We start from the raw sequence: 12,475 nt of genomic DNA, 5'->3' as shown, positions 1-12,475 counted from the left end.
TTAAATTATTGTATTCAACAATTAATATAGAGTTGAAAACTAAGAAAAACAACAAAAAATGCAAACTAGTAATGGCTAGTAATGATAAATAAAATAAAATAAAATAAAATAATAAAAATTAAAGTTGCTTTTAATCAATCATAGAAACTCATTACTGGAAAAGAAAATCGAAGATCAATGTTATATCTTTTAGAAGACCTAAAACCTTCGTAATTTTATTCTAATTTAAAGTAAAATTTTAAAGACCAGGCCAGAACATGTGCAGTTTCTGATATACTGAGAATCTAGTTAACAGTTTACTGTGTCTCGTTTAGTATTTGTAATTATCAAATTACCTCAATGGTACTACATATGAAATAAGCAGACCATAGAGATAACACATATATAATCACAAATGGCACAAAGCAAACATCTGCTTTGACTAAAAAACATTTCTTTACTCACAGAGGAAATAGGAAATAACAATGGATGGAAACCTTTAGACTGCACATTTTTTATTGAACAAGCAGTGGAATAAGTTTGGTAATAACAACTAGTTGCAATGCATGCTGGGAAATTTTGTCTCTAATCTGAAAAGCAGTATAACTAGTTCAAGGTCAGAAGTTTACCTAAAAAGATTGGATATTCGAGAATTACAAGTTAGTATCATTGGAATAAAATTGCATATAGTTCTATTGGACTTGGTCTCCATAGTTATTTACAACTATAGTTTTTGAACTATAATAGATAAGACACAGCAAAGCTTGTATGCCACTTAAGTTGGCTTTCATAACCAGTCTCCTCCTGGAGGACCCTTGCTAAAATTAGATCTTAAACATTGGTCTCCAAATTTAAAGCCTTTGGGCATTCAATAAAAAAAATATATATTATTCCTACAAACAAAGTCTTTGCTGCCAGGAATCTCATAAGTGTGCAAGGGTTTGTGAGCATGTGGGTGTGCCTGTTATTGTACTTGTGTGTGTGTGTTTTGTGTGTGTTTGCTAAATTTAACACAGGGGTTTCTAATAATCATATAATTGTTATTTTAATGCATACTATGTTAGTTTGAATAACAATGGCTCCCATAGATCCATAGGGAGTGACATTATTAGAAGGTGTGGCTTTGTTGGAAGAGGTCAGGCCTTGTTGGAGGAAGTGTGATTCAGTTTCTTCTTGCTGACTGCAGATCAAGATGTGAAACTGTCATCTCCTACTTGGCACCATCTCTGCCTCTTCCTGTATCCTTCCATGATTTTTACTGAGAAAATAATGGACTAAACCTCTGCATTGAAAGTTAGCCCCAATTAAATGTTTCCCTTTATAAGTACTGTGGTCATGACATCTCTACATAGCAATAGAAACCCTAAGACAGATGTTGGTGCCAGGGACTATGGTATAGCTGTGATAGGCCAGACAATGTTTTTTTTTTGTTTAGGTAAATGTAGACTTTGTAACTTTGTGTTAGGAAAGCAGTGGATTGTTTTAAACATGGCTAAATCGGCCATCCTAATAGAAACATGGAAGACAGTGGTGTTAAGGGAATTTGTATTATGGGGCCCTGGCTCAAGAGGTTTCAGAGGAGAAAAACTTCAGTATATAATAACATTAATGAAAAGACTAATACTTAATGAAATAAAGGGAATGGTTCCTCATGACAAAACCTCACTGAGTTAAGCTTTCATCATGTGAAAAGAAATTTTAAAAAAGCGTATGTCCAGGATGGTGGTACATGCCTTTAATCCCAGTATTCAGGGGATGGAGGAAATCAGATTTCAGAGTTCAGCTTGATTCTATAAGGCCACCTTGAGGACAGTCCAAGCTTAGGCATCAAAGGAAACCACCAAAACCAGAAACCTAATGCAAATGTATTTGAATGACGGGGTCATGTTCCAGCTGTATAAAGTAGCAGAACTTTTGCAGCTTCAGCTGAGTGTATCTGCCTTTAAATTCAAGGATAGATGAAAGGGGTGATGGAATCTATATCCATGACTAAGGAAAGACACTGAGAGCAGGCATATGTCATGGGTGTTTCTCCATGGAGGCCTAGAGAGGACATTACTTTAAAAAATGAAGAATGAATTGCCATGCAGATCTCAAAATACTAGAGATAGCACAGTCATTGGATAACTGCTGATGAAAACTGAAAACAAGGTATGTAGAGCCAGCCCAAGAGGAAGATGAATGTTGAAATCATCAAAGGAGATCTGAAAAGCATTTTTGATATTAGATATGGAGATCCAGAGTTTGGAGTTTGCCCAGCTGTTTTTCAGTCTTGCTTTGGTCTAGTATTTTCTCACTCTGTTCTATTTTGGAATGATAACTACATCCTGTGCCATTATATGTAATCTTTTTTTTTTATTTCGATTTTATAGGGGATTACAGTTAAGACATGAGTCTCAGTAAAGACTTTAAATTTTGGACTTTTAAATAGTGTTGATTTTGTGATAGTCTCTGGGGACTTTTGAAGTTGGATTACATGTATTTTGCATTATGATATGGCTACAAGTCTGTGGACCACATGGAATGGAATATGGTGATTTGGATAAAGATGGTCTGGATAAGTCTATAAGAATGTCATTATTACAACACTATTATTAGTTGTGGCCTTATTGTAGAAGAAATGATTCAGTCCCTTCCTGTTACCTGGGGATACAGCTGTAGAACTCTCACCTCCTTGTTCAACAACATGTTCTGTGTGTGCCCCACCATTTATCCATCCATGATGATAATGGACTAAACCTCTAAACTGCATCAGCTCCAGTTAAATATTTTCTTTTACACGTGTTTCTGTACTCATCATGTCTCTTCACAGCAATAGAAACTCCAACTAAGGCATATCCATGAATTAACTTTGCAAATATTTTGACACTGGCACTGTACTTGAAGGATTAAGCTTCCCAATAAACAGGTGCACTCCAATGCAAGCAAAGTTATAAGACAATTAGAAAAGAAAATGTTGCTGTCAGAGTGGTTGACATAGAAGTTAATTAAATTTTACTTCTGAGAAAGTAAAAATTCTTGAGAGTTATTAATTTACTGATAGAATTGCAAAAGCAAACCAAGATTCTCATTTAACGATACAGTGATTACTAAGGATGGTGTCAGGGACTGTAAAGCTGCAATAATCTATTGTACTTATGGACTAATAAAGTTACTTTTCAGTTTCATAGAAGTTGAGTAAAGAGTTGATGCCTTCTGTGGCAATATTTGAAAAGGCTGGGCTGATTCCATGACAGGCTTTACATTGGTAGTTCAGTAGAGTAAACCTAAATCTCTGTTTCTAAGAAACAGAGATTTCTGGGCAAATCCAGGCAAGACCAGGCTTCAGAAATTGTTCTGCCATCTGGCCTGAGGCAAGAACAATGGGTCAGCAGCAGTTTCCAGACTCCTTCAGCTACTTCCCCAGCAACAGTTTCCTGACCTTCCTCACAAAAGTTTCCAGTCCCCAAGCTCCAAATGTGTCTAGAAAGTCCCTTGAGATGGAGCAAGATAAAGATCACTTACCCCAGAACTAACATAATATGCTTTAAATCTGGCTTGGGAGCTCAATTGTTTGTCTCACTATCTCGGTCATGAGACATCCCAGAATGTGGAACTTCTGCAGAATAAAATACTCTTTGTGTTTACATACTATTTGTGTCCAGGGTATTATTCTCTGGTGAATCGTGGACCCTTATATATAACATGGAGTAGGAAAAAGTTCTTCCCTCAAGAAGTCAAAATAGTCAAATAGTGATCTTAAAAAATATGTGATAAACAGCTATACTTGAAAAGACAGTTAAGAATTCTGCCTGCCTTGTTGATCAGGAGTAACAAACGGCTGCTTTCTAACAGAGAAAGCAGTACTCAGAGTGGTTGGCTGCTGTCTACTCACTAGGAGAAGGTGGTAATTTTCCTAAGCAATTAAAATAAGTCTAATCATTCAATCCAGTTTCTCACAATGAGGGTACTTACATATTACAGGCACTAGTAGGAATGGAAGAGAATATAATTAAGACAACTAAAGAAATTTTAATTCATTCGAGGGAATGCCAGCAAATAATCAAATAAGAAATATGGACAGAGACAGAAAATTTGGGCTAAATTTTAAGATATGAGAGGATGGTCATCACATGCTGTTCTAGAGAATCTTTTCTCTGTCTATGGAAGGCAACAAGAGGAGTGGATCCAATATGTTTGCAATCCCCTGAACTTAAGAAAATAAGAGGCATTCGGTGCTATAGGAAGATATAACTTAAAGGACATTTATATATACAGCTGGGAGAATCAGGCCCACTTACACTATAATCACCATAGCCTGAAAACATCCAAGAGGACAATATCCAACAGGAAGTGGAAAGGTAGACCACAAATGTGTTGAAATCGATCACTTGATGGATGTGAAACTGTGTTGGCTCACTTGTGAATCAGTGAACAAAGGAGAATCTGAAAGTAGTGTCACAATTTGATCAGAAGATGATTTGACAGCCTAAGTAAATTTAAAAACAGGATATTATATAAAAACTATATCAATTTCATATACACAAAAATCAAGTTTTTTTAAATTTTAAATGTTGTTTTTATATTTTACAGACTTGAACACTAATTTCAATCAGAAAATAAATAGGTAAATAAAACTAGACTACTTTAAGTTTGGTAAGAAGAATTCTTTATTTCCTGTTGTTCAAAAGTCTATATGTAATAGATTATTTAATTAGTAAAAGAAAATGTTACTGTTTAAAAAGCCCAGCAATATTCCCATTTCGTTGTAAGCTCTGAGAGAGTGGGTGGCAATTTGAGGATGATTTAGCTTACTATAAGTTAGTTGAGTAGAACTTTTTCTTTAACAGTTCCTTTATATTCCTTTATCTAGAAATATATTTACACAGCAAACTCCTCCTAAAACACATTTGCTGGCATACTTACTGAAAGATAAAATATATCATATTACTATAAATCACTAATTTTTTATCTCATTTCTTATAAATAATGAGTAGTTAAAATAGCTGGATACTATCTAATAACCAGTCCTCCTGCCTACCTGAAGTAACTTCTCAGCTAAAAGTAGAGATTTCAAATTTAACTACTCAAGCAGAAGACACCTATTTTTTCAACATATTTTCTTTATTTTAAGCTATTTCTTTTATTTTCTTCCTTACTGACCATTTATTATATGCAATTGTTTATATTTGGGGGGGAGAGTGAAATGTTTCTTAGGCTAAAATACAAGGTTATTTTTGATAATCTTTGTCACATACATCTAGGATCCAGAGCAGAGGAATGTGAGGCTTTCCATCTAATTACTGAACCTCCCCTCCTTCCTCAAGCACTTTTCAGTGGTTTGTCCTATTTTTTTATTGGATATTTTCTCTATTTACACTTCAAGTGTTATTCCCTTTCCCGCCCCACCCCTGGCCCCAGAACCCACCTATCCCATCCCCCGATCTGCTTCTATGAGGGTGTTTCCCTACTCACATACCCACTCCCTCCTCCTCAACTTCATATTCCCTTACATTGGGGCATCAAGCCTTCACAGGACCAAGGGCCTCTTCTCCTATTGATGCCCCCACAAGGCCATCCTCTGCTACATATGTGACTGTAGCCATGTGTCCGTCCATGTGTCCTTTTTGGTTGATGGCTTAGTCCTTAGGAGCTCTGGGGGATCTGGTGTGTAGCTATCATCGTGGTTCTTCCTATGGGGGTGCAGACCCCTTCGGTTCCTTCAGTCCTTTCTCTAACTTCTCCATTGGAGACCCTGTGCTCAGTCCAGTATTTGTCAGGCTCTGGGAGAGCCTCTCAGGAGATCCTCGCAGGAGATAGCTACATCAGGCTCTTGTCCGCATGCACTTCTTGGCATCCACAAGTTCTTTCTTTACCACAGCTTTGCCTTCCTTCTCTCTTCTCAGTCCCTTCCTTTCACCTCCCCTCCCCCTATCCACCCCTTTGCTGCTTCTTCTTGGTAAAAGGAAGCCTCCCAGGGATATCAACCAGACTTGGCCCATCAAGTTGCAGTAAGATTAGGTGCATCTATTGAGGCTTAACAAAGCAGCCCAGTTAGGGGAAATAGATCCAAATCAGCCAAGAGAGTCGGGGAAGGCCCTGCTCCCATTTTTAGGAGTTCCATACGAAGACCCTTCTGCACAACTATTTCATTTGTGGAGAGAGCCTAGGTCCAACCCATTCATACACTTTAGTTGGCATTTCAGACTTTAGAAGCCCAGGTTTGTTGATTCTTTTGGCTTTCCTGTTGTGTCCTTGGTCCCTCTGGCTCCTCTAATCCTCCCCATCTTCCACAAGATTCCCCCAAGGTCTACTTAATGTTGAGCTCCAGGTCTCTGAATCACATTTCATCAGCTTCTGAGTGTCTGGAAATGAGCAATTCAGTTTATAGGCTAGCAGGCAGAGGCAGCTCAACTGCTCACAAACATGTAATGGATACACTAGCAGTTCAGTTCTGTACAGTCTGCTTAGCAACAGCAGTGACAGGACCTAGCAGAGACAGCCAAGCCTCAGCCTAGACTTGCGCCAGCAGCAGGGACCCAGAGGGATACCAGGAGAAGTTTTTGGCTGTGCTTCTCTTAGGGAAGTAAGATCAGTGAATACAAAGGACTTGCAGGTGTTGCATAGCTAGCTGTACCAGCAAGCCAAGCTCTGTCACCATCACTCCATGCAGTCCTGTTTATACCCTCCAAAACATCATGTTGTCTGCCTCATGCCTTGCCTCAGCACGTGTCTTGCCTTAGCATGCGCATCCAATCAGCTCAGTCCATGGAAGAAGCAAGAAATTTCAGTACAACACCAGAAGTTTTTGGGTCCCTTTCTCTCTCAGGAATCGTGACCAATGCAATGCAAGGTGAACTGATACATGCATGTCGCTAGCAAAGAATCTTTCATCATGTCCTTGCACATGCTTGCCTTCCCAGAACATCTTCTCTCCTTTGTCTACTTCAGGAAAACTTCCTTAACGTGTCTGCCTGAGCCTTTCACACCTGTGCCCACTTTCATGTGTTTGCTTTAGCAAAACACCATCAAAATGACTTTCCAAAGAATCCTTAAGTTTGCATATCATCTCAGAGTCATTTTGATTTACATTTTCCTAATGACTAAGGATGTTGATCATTTCATTACATGCTTCTCAGCCTTTCAATATTCCTCTGTCGAGAATTCTTTGTTTAGTTCTGTTCTCCATGTTTTAATTGGGTTATCTGTTTTGTTTGAGGTTAACTTCTTGAGTTCTTTATATATTTCGGATATCAGCCCTCTGTCTGATATAGGGTTAGTGAATCTTTTCTTAATCTAGAGGCTGCTGTTTTGTCCTATTGTTCTACAGAAGCTTTTCAGTTTTGTGAAGTCCAATTTATATATTGTTTGTTGATCTTAGGGCTTGAGCCCTTAGAGTTCTGTTCAGTTAATTGTCTCCTATACTAAAGAATTAAAGGTTATTTCCCTCTTTCTCTGCCATTAGGTTTAGTGATAAATATGGATCTATTTTCATTCTTCTACATGCAGAATCTGGTTGGACCAGCATCATTTGTTGAAGATGCTTTCTGTCTGTCTGTCTGTCTGTCTGTCTGCCTCCCTTCCTTCCTTCCTTCCTTCCTTCCTTCCTTCCTTCCTTCCTTCCTTCCTTCCTCCCTCCCTCTCTCTCTCTCTCTCTCTCTCTCTCTCTCTCTCTCTCTCTCTCTCTCGATTGTATGATTTTGGCCTCTCTGTCAAAAATCAGTTGTCCATGGTTGTGTGGGTTTATTTTTCAGATTTTGATTCTATTCCATTGGTCAACCTATTTGAGGTAGCAAGACCATGAAATTTTCCTTATCATTATTGCTGTATAATACAGCATGAGGTCTGAGATGGTGATTCCTCTAGAGTTTCTTTTATTGTACAACACTGTTCAGGGCTTTTGTTTTCCCAAATGAAGTTGAAAATTGTTCTTTCAAGTTCTGTAAAAAATGGTGTTGGAATTTTGATGGGAATTGCAATGAATCTGTCGATTGCTTGTTGTAAAATGGCCATTTTCACTATGTTAATTCGGCAGGTCTATGAGCTTTCTATCTTCAATTTCATTCTCTAGGGACTTGAATTTCTTTTTGTACAGATCTTTTACTTGCTTGGGTTATATTAATTATGACTATTGTGAATGGTATTGTTTCCCTAATTTCTTTTTCTGCCCATTTATCATTTGTATAGAGGATGGCGACTGATTTCATTTAGTTAATTTTTATATCTAGTCACTTTACTGATGTTGTATATCAGTTCTAGGAGTTTTCTGGTATAATTTTTGGGATTACTTATGGATACTATTGCATTGTCCATGAATGCTGATTCCTTGAATTACTCCTTTCCAATTTGTATTTCGTTTTGATATCTTTTTGTTGTCTTACTGCTCTAGGTAGAACTCCAAGAACTATGCTAAGTAACTTGGAAGAATGGGCAGCCTTGTCCCTGATTTTATTGCTTCTTATTTCTCTCCATTTAATTTGATGACATTTATTGGCTCAATGTATTTTGCTTTTATTATATTTTATGTGTAACTTGAATTCCTGATCTCTCCAAAACGTTTATCATGAAAGGTGTTGTATTTGTTAAAGGCTTTTTCACTATCTAAGGAGATGATCATGTGAATTTTTTCTTTGAGTTTGTTTATATAGTGGGATACATTGGTGAATTTTTGTATATTGGACCATCCTTGTAACACTGGGATGAAGCCTACTTGTTTGCTGTGAATGACATTTTTTGATGTGTTCTTGGATTTTTTTTTGAGAGAGAGAGAATTTCATTGAGTATATTTATACTGATTTTTATAAGTACTTTCCTTTCTTCAACAAGTTGACTCTGATGGTGGTTGGCTTCAGAGTAGGCTTCCTTGGGCACAGGTGGAGTTGTATGTCTCAGGTTTATAGTAGAGCTGTGGGTGCACTGTTCTGTGACCTGCGCTGTTGCAGCCATGGACCAAAAGAAAGATGGAGCTTCCATACTACAGGGCAGATTCCATGGCTACTAAGCTTGCTGGAGCACCCACAGGTGATACTGGGGTGGTAAGGTGTTGTATCTCACCTGTGAGTTTTGGGTTAGAGCCTGCCTTCTGGGTATAGCATTAGAGTATGGCAATGTGCACTGTTCTGTGTCCACTGCTGGTGCAGACTCAGGCTGGAAGAAAGCAATAAAATTTATTTTGAGGTTTTTCTAAACTTTGATAAATATTTTAGAGTGTCTAATGAATAATGAAGCAATGAGAGGTGTTTGCAAAAAACAAAAACAAAAACAAAACAAAACAAAAAAAAAAACAAAAAACAAAAACAACACACCAAAATGACACTTTTTGTCTTTATACGACACAGTCAACTGGTAAGGGGTCTTGTGAGAGTGAGCTGTTATATAATGGATCCAGTATTCACCCTTTTTCTTTTAGTTTTTTTTTTCATTTTTGAAATTGTTTTGAATTTACAGATAAGAGAATAAGTATTCCTGCACATCAGCATGGTAACTAGAAAAATAAGATAAATTGTATAAAATTAACAAGATATCACTTTGGAACAAAGGAAAAAAACAATTTATCTTATTGGAATGTGGAACTTTCAGTGTATTTTCGGTCAGACTTACACATTTGATTTTTCTGCATTTCACATAGTTGAACTAATAAACTACATACCAATGAGAATAGTTTGGTTAACTTCTACTAATTCCCACAAATATATCATGACATCGCAGGTTTGGTCCTATCTTTAAGGCAAGACCTCTTAGTTGAACGCATTTTGTGTTATTACTTCAAGCCTGAAAAAAAGATGCTTTTATCAGTTTCCTATCTCTGCCCCTCCCACCTTCCCTAACCTTCAATTACTAAACTCCCCCAACCACCAGCCTATCAAAGCAGCCTGTGTGGACACTCTGTATTGAGATCCTATGGCTCTTCTCTTTCCAAAGTGAAAAGAACTCTGTTCTCCTTCCTTGGGTCTCCATTTTTGTCCAGGGATGCAGCAGTCTTGTCTGTACCTTTTGTCCAGCAATTGGCCCATGGCTTTCTTTAATGACAGACCAAGAATCAATTGGGGAACAAGACCTTAACACCAAAACCCACCACTACACCTCTTTTTCTTTCTTTCCTTCCTTCTTTTTTTCTTTGTTCCTTTCTTTTATTATTTTTTTTACACACATGACATTGTTTCTTTATATTTTAGTTGCTGGGTGATCAGTTAATATATAAGTAAAAATAAGAATTTTTAAAACTATGGTTAATGTGTCAGGAAACATATGTGGAAAAGAATTATTTTTATCCTTGAGATTTAAACTCTCCCAGGTGAAATCTTGGTCAGAATGAAAGACAAAAATAAGCAAAAATTGGAGATGTTTACATTTTAAGCTATCCATTTGATATTGTAAGGTGTCACAAATATTTCTGCTCTCATTCTTTGGATGAGCAGAATTCGGTGGTCTGGTTGTTAATGAACAAACAGCTCCATGGTCTCCTCAGGAAGTCTCATAAATGTATCATGAGAGATTTGGTGCCTCAATCCCACGAGGGTTAGCAAACACTGGTATCAACACTTGGGGGAAGTCTGTGTCTTATTACTACTATTTTTAATTTATGAAGTACCTTTTAAAAATAATCACATTTTCTAATAGTAGAAAATAGATGGGCTGGAGAGATGGCTCAGCAGTTGGGAGCTCTGACTGCTTTTCCAGAGGTCCTGAGATCAATTCCCAGCAACCAGATAGTGGCTCACAACTATCTGTAATGGGATCTGATGCCCTCTTCTGGTGTGCCTGAAGAGAGCAATAGTGTACTCATATGCATAAAATAAATAAATAAATAAATAAATCTATAAAAAATAGAAGCCAAGAGAACTGGACAACTTCCTCAAATGTTCGACCTGCCAGCTCTTCCTTGACTTTGATATGGATTTCTTTTCTGGATTTCTTTTTTTTTCTTTCTTTCTTTCTTTCTTTCTTTCTTTCTTTCTTTCTTTCTTTCTTTTTTCTTTCTTTCTTTCTTTCTTTCTTTTTTCTTTCTTTCTTTCTTTCTTTCTTTCTTTCTTTCTTTCTTTCTTTCTTTCTTTCTTTCTTTCTTCTTCTTCTTCTTCTTCTTCTTCTTCTTCTTCTTCTTCTTCTTCTTCTTCTTCTTCTTCTTCTTCTTCTTCTTCTTCTTCTTCTCCTTCTCCTCCTCCTCCTCCTCCTCCTCCTCCTTCTCTTACAGAATCATCACACAAAGGAGTTTTATAAAAATAAGAATACACAAGAAACATTAAAGCTTCTAGGAGATGTATATCTTTAAAGAATTATTTTAATTACCCATTAATTATAAGGTGCATAACTCTACATAAATCCATAATATAAGCATTAAAATACAAATAGATATAAATTAGTCATTTACAGGTTTAGATAGGAGAACTGGAAAGAAATACACAAAGAGTTTTGAATACATCAGATTTCCTATTGTAAAAATTAGTAAAACACTAAAGCAGATGGATTTCCCAAGAAATATTAAGATTAGATAATGTATTCAAATCAGGATAAAACATATTTTGATGTCATGTCTTTAAGAAATGCCTTGAATGAAAGTAGAAATATTTTTTTTGATTTTGCCAGTAATTATGAAAGGATATTTCAGCACTGTGTGTGTGTGTGTGTGTGTGTCTGTGTGTGTGTGTCCCTGTGCTTGTGTGTGTGCCTGTGTGCATACATGAATGTACTGGCATTTCATTTGGCAATTAAACTAAAGTCCTTTTTGGATAAGTGATAGTTAAAAAGGCTGTGACAAGATTCCAATTGCCTGTTAATACTCTCTTAATATCTTTAACAAATGGTTTGTTGCTTTGCTTCTCTAAAGTGAATTTTGTGAAAGGCTCTATTAGGAATTCAAGGATTATCCTGCCATTGAGTTCAGTGTTTACACAGATGATTGGTTATTTGATTGGAGTAGCTTTTCCATAAAAAGCTTGTCTAAAAACAGCCAAAAGAATGAAAACAAATATCCAAAATTGATATTCAGGAGATGATAGGGACATATACTTGGATCATCTCTGCTATGCATTGAACTATGGAATTAATATGACAACTTAATCCACAAATTTTAGAAAACAAAAAGAATACACCTGAATTGGATTCCATGCTTCTGAAAGTATGTAGTATCCTAGTTGAGGGCTATGAATCAGTATTTGTAATAGAATTTCTTTCAAGAAATGCTATCTGTATATTTAATATGGGGAATCCACTTCTAAGTTCATTTAACTTGTGACTGGCTTTATTCTCCTAACAATTATTAACAAGAAGCCTGAGTTCATTATTATTGGTTTTTTTTTTCTAAAAATGGCCTACTTTATTAATTTGTATATCTTCATGAGCCTCTAAGCATCCCCCCCCATAATATTTCTGAAATGAGTGATGCTTTCTATTACAGCTGTAGATAGAATAAATGTAGTACTCTCAAGACACGGGTACTGTCTCTTGAAACAGAATCACAAAATTACTATACCATCATTCTTTAAAGCGATTTCAATCATGAAATTTAACCTTGATACCT

The sequence above is a fragment of the Mus caroli genome, unplaced genomic scaffold (assembly GCF_978045245.1).
Source record: "Mus caroli unplaced genomic scaffold, Mus_caroli_1 scaffold_4, whole genome shotgun sequence".
NCBI classification, from domain to species: domain Eukaryota; kingdom Metazoa; phylum Chordata; class Mammalia; order Rodentia; family Muridae; genus Mus; species Mus caroli.
The sequence above is the reverse complement of the archived record's forward strand: the minus strand, read 5'-3'. Positions refer to the sequence as shown.